Genomic DNA, 5,588 nt, shown 5'->3' on the forward strand with positions numbered 1-5,588 from the left:
CATGTATGAGGTGTGCATGTGAAGTAACTTTACTGCAATTTTTTCAAGAGAAAATATTCAGCAACAATAGCAATTTTGCTTCAAGTGTAATCGAGTGATTTTTGTTGATTTTCATAATTATTGAAAAAATTTTTTTTATATAGATATATACGTTGTTTAAAATCGAAACTTTAAAGGAATTCAATTTCACGATGAGGAAAATAGCCAAGTCCGGTTTAAGACACATGATGCCACATATGATACAAATTCGTTACCGTACTTGTATTTTTGCGGAAAAATGTTTTTTTGGGGCCCACTTTTAGTATTGTTTCCCGACCAGTCATGATTTCTCTCGGAGCCCTGATTCTAGATAGTAGCCTACAGTTATCTTTGTTTGTGATTTTATACTTCCATGAAATTTTAAGCATTCTTCTATAAATACACATTATCAAGTCGTTTAACCATTTGTGATGACAGTGTCCATGTTTCTGCATTGTAAAGTAACGTGGGCTAGTCCATATATAGCATTTCATAATTTTTTTTTCGAGTGTTGATGTTAATTTTGCGTGTTGATGTCTTTTTCATTTGACCAAGTTGTTTCTTGCTATTTCTATTCGTCTTAATATTTCCGAACCGCATCTGCCATTTTCAGGTAACAACAAACGAGGGGGCGGGTCCAGAGCCGCAATCAAGCACCAAACAGGAGAAACGCACGATATATCTCTCAGGACCAGATCCACTTTAACCTTACTCGATGCCTCATCCACCGCTGAGACTGCCACCCTGACAAGCCTGACAATCGATTTTCCGTTTCTAATGAGAGAGATGATCTCATGGACTCTCCCCAGGCAGTAGCCTACCTCCCTTTCTTGGTTATATCTTCTGGAAAACCAATCACCGCTAATTGACCAGGCTTTAGGTTCTCCTCCAAACTGGCCCATTTATTTCTACCCTGCAGAGAAGGTAAATAGAAAGAGATCCACTTCTCCCAGAAACTGTGGGATAAAGCCAGGTTACACCTACAGTCCCTCCGTAACTCATCCCGGTCATGAGGCTTGCCTATTGATGAGAATGGGCTCAAGAATGGGTTAAAAAGTGCGGCTGGGGTGATAACAGTAGCATTCTTAGAGTCATCACAGATAGGGACTAATGGTGACTATTCTTATGGCACTACCCCTAAATGTAAGAAGTTCAATAAAGTTGAGTTTCCTTGCTGAGTTCCCAATGACGCGGGAAAGGCGATTTTGAATTATTTGAGGGTCGCTTCCCTGTCCTATCCCTGGGGCGGAGCATACAGAGGAATTCACAGTTAACTCCTTTTTATCTTAGAAGTTTGAACTTCAGAAGACTCCAAAACTTCTGGTAGTCTCTGTCGCTTGAAATGTGGTCCCGGTATCTGAGTAGACCTACATGTTACGTATGGATCCACGCAAGTCTACAAATCTAGTAAATGCTAAAACAAATTCACTGTGAGGTAATGACGTCACAAGTTCCTTATGGGTTGCCCTACTCGCAAGGAAGGTAACTAACAATCTTCATGCTTTTTTGGCTTTTAGCTTCCACAATCATCATTAATGGACTAAAAAAGTCTACACCACTGTTAAGAAAGGGTTTGTTATAGGCCGTGGTTCGTGGTAACGGTAAATCAGACATAAGCTGCCTGATAGGCTTTGCTTTCTCTTAGGCACGTGCGTGGAGCGCAGTCACGCAAATAATATTTTACTGCTAATAACTAGTGCAAATCTAGGAAAAGAAGTCGGAAAATTTTATGGTTTAATCCTCCTTTCAGCTTGCAGGTTGATAGCAACATTGGTTAAGAATTTTTCAGACTCATTTCCATCCACTTTTCGCCCCATCAAAGATTGCATAAAATATTCCATGTAATACTATTAAGCTGAGCTATAGCTGTACTCCGAATGTTGCAAACATCATATCCACCCACAATAACTCAATATTGCAGGCTGATGATGAACCATCTCAGCCTGGTTGCAATTGCAGTGTGAAGCTAGATTGTCCTATGAATGGGCAATGCTTGCAAAAGGCCGTTGTTTACAAAGCCGCCATTGCTAACGGCCCGAACTTTTAAATTACATTGGTTGTTGTGAAACGACTTTTAAAAAACGTTTCTCCAATCATAAATGTTCCTACATGGATAAGTCAGCAAGGAACTATCTAAGGCAGTTTGGAACCTCAAGGACAGGGTTGTTAAACTTAAAATAACATGGTCCATCCATAGCTGTACTCGGCCTTACAGCGGAGGTGGTCGCAATAATTGTGGTCTCTGTCTCGCTGAAAAACTGTCCATTCTAAAGGCCGATTGTAACCACCTTCTGAACAAGCCACCTTCATTATTAGGCTATGTTCCCTTTGTGTCTTATTGATAAGTGTGTCATGATTAGGAATTTGAAACGCTGCCTAGGTATTTGTGTGCTTCTTAGGAATTTAGAACGCTAACTAATAATTTGAGCGCATTTTTGCAATCGGTAATTTGATACATATAATATACGTAGTTTTACGTCTTTTTAGCGTTGTGCATCTGCTGCATGCCACAGTGCTTTCGTGTGTTGTGATTATTTGCATCGCTTGGAGCATTCCAACTGCATTGGGTTTTATCTCAAACTAACTTACTCGTCTAGCGTTGAATTTCATTATGATGATTATTTTTAGTCATTGAATTGTGGCATCTTTCAGTCAGTTCACCACGCTTTGTTTGCAGTTATAGTACCGGTTCAGTTGTAGTGTCCGTTTAATTTATGTTACGATTCATGATTTGATTCAGTTCACCACGTTTTGTTAGTTAAGCATTTTTCCGTTGCAACTTTTTGAGTTAATGCGTCATGATGGTTTAAATATTGGTTTTCTGCAATAAATTCATACATGTAGAGGTAGACATCCAGACATCATTCTCGGATCATCCCCACCACCCATGTCCTCGGATTTTCCTGCAATAATTTACAGCCAGGTATGAACGTATGCTTTGGACTACTCGACGTCCGCTACACCATCGCTTCCCACCTAGTGCAGAACGGGGTCTAAATGGCAAAGGGCTGCAAGGCATCCCGCATTGTCTCACAGGAAGTATCTAGGAGATTTCACTCCAGAGGAGTTTTCCACCGCCCTCCGCCTAGTGAAACCACACAAGTCTCCAAGGCCGGATAAGCTCTAAGCTGAGCTTGTGCTCCATGCTGGCCCTGCTCTCAAGCCTTTCTTACGTAGTTTCCTCTACTCTTGCCTGCACCACCTCATAATTCCAAAAATCTGGAGAAGAGCTTTAGTAGTTGCGATCCCAAGCCTCACAAGCCACCAGAGGACCCAAGGAGTTATCATCCGATATCCCTCATCTGCGTTCCTTTCAAAATCCTCCAAAGGCTGATCCATGCCCGCGTCAACCCAATCATCGAACCAATCTTTCCAAAGGAGCAAGCTGGGTTTTGGCGTGGAAAACCTACAGTAGATCAGGTCACACTCTTGACCCAAGACATCGACGATTGCTTTGAGGCAAAAAAGACGGCGGCGCTGTCTTTCTTGATCTTTCAGCTGCCTATGACACCGTATGACACTCCGGCCTTAATTGCAAAATTCTTTGCCTGCTTGTTCCATATGATTATGGAACTTGTGAGGAATCTAAGCTTATCACCCTCACCACCGGCAACTCACGGCGAAGCAGACAGAGATGCCTGAATAATTTCGTCCCGCAGGGATCAGTCCTAGTTTTATTTCTTTTCAACATCCATACATGGTTAGCGCGTTGGGCTCGCAGTCGAGAGCCTGCATGTTCGACTCCAGCCACCCGCACTTGCTGTTGTTTCTCTGGGCAAGAAACTTTACGATAATTGCCTCTACCCAGTGATCGATTTCGAGTAATGGGTAGTACCAAATTTAAGTCATAAGTAGAGTAGACAACCGGAAACAGACATTGCCGTCGGCTGCAGCGTGGGTCAGGTGTACGTCGGAAGGCGTACACCGATGCATAGCGCTCAAGTCCGCTTTCCCGCAATGCAGGATAAAGATAAACCAAACAAACAAACAAAGACCTACCAATTCCCGGTCTCCGGAAAAAGATACGCTTCTGCGGACGACCTGGCAATTCTCTCCATAAAGTCGTGGAAAACCTAGAAGACGCCGTGAGCCAGGACAGAAAAACCCTCTCAACTTATCGCCAGAACTGGCGGCTGAAACTTGGTGAAACCAAAACTGTGGCAGCAGCTTTCCCCTACACTAACCACTAACCAGCTCGGTGGCTAAGTGGTTAATGCGCCCGCCTCTGAATCGGTAGGAATGGGTTCGATACCTTGTCGAGTCATACCGAAGACTTTTTAAAATGGTACTGAATCTAATGCCTGCTTGGCACTGAGGAATGGATTCGGGTAACAATGTACTCAGTTAAGCCTCTATACGGCTGCATTGACTCTGTCTGCTTTGTAAAGCGCTCAGGAGCAACGCATTCTGCGATGGATACAGCGCTATATAAAAACAAACATTATGATTATTACACAACCGAGAATCTAATCGTGAGCTACATGCTCAGAACAATTGAATAACTCTGTCCTTTTTGCCCCAAACCAAAGTACCTTGGGGTGACACTCGACAGATCGCTCACGTACCGCCACCATTTGCTGTCACTGTGCAAGAAACTGAATCCCGCGCTGCGCTACTTAAGCAGCTTTAGCCCTTGTGTACTCTTCAGCAGAGTACCGTGCACCTGCTTGGTGTCTCAGTGCTCACTGCCTCAGTGTTCACTCCATAACATCGATACTGCCATAAACAACGCTCTGCGCACAGTGACCAGATGCCTGCGTCCCACACCATTGGACAATCTCCCTATTTTCGGCCAGCCACTTAACTTCTGATCATCAAAGCTGATGAACAAGGAATCTCTGTGGCTAATTGGGCGTACCATAAATGGATTTCTTAATGGAAATCAAGTACCACCAGACTCCATTCGTTCATCTTCGACGCCGACACACGCCCCATCGGCCCGACATTACAAATACAGCATGGGTGCGCCTCAACCGTTTTCGTACGGGCGTCTGGTTTTTCGCTCAACTATGCACCAATGGGGAATGGCCTTTTTCTTGTCCTGTGAATGTGGTGCCAAGGAACAGACCGCAAACCACACCATAAATGACTGTACCATCTTCAAGCCACCTAATGGAGTGGAAGGTCTGCGCGTCATGGATGATGAAACCAAAGACTGGCTGCTCTCTAGTAGCCTTCCAGTGTAGTCCGGAAACATCGTGAATCTGAGGTGGTAAAAGGATAGACCCTCAGCCCTAGAGGCTCACATTCTGAAAAAACTCATACACTATGAAATAGAAAACTATTATAAAAAATGTAGTTTTATTCAAAATTTTCAAACCCCAACTGATAAAGCATCTCCCTTGATCTTTAGCAAATGATTATATTCGTAAAGCAGCTTTATTTAACACAACATATGATTAATGCGTCAACGAATCACGATACGAACATACAGTAGAGTTTATAAACCAATTTTTTCCAACCTTTTTCTTATCATGTTCCAAGGGGAATTTCGAACTTGAGATTGCAATGTAAAAACAAACAAGACAATTAATTGCAATTTTTGTAGAAAAGTTGAGTGTAGGCTACAT

The sequence above is a fragment of the Aplidium turbinatum genome, chromosome 3 (genome assembly GCF_918807975.1).
Source record: "Aplidium turbinatum chromosome 3, kaAplTurb1.1, whole genome shotgun sequence".
Taxonomy (NCBI): domain Eukaryota; kingdom Metazoa; phylum Chordata; class Ascidiacea; order Aplousobranchia; family Polyclinidae; genus Aplidium; species Aplidium turbinatum.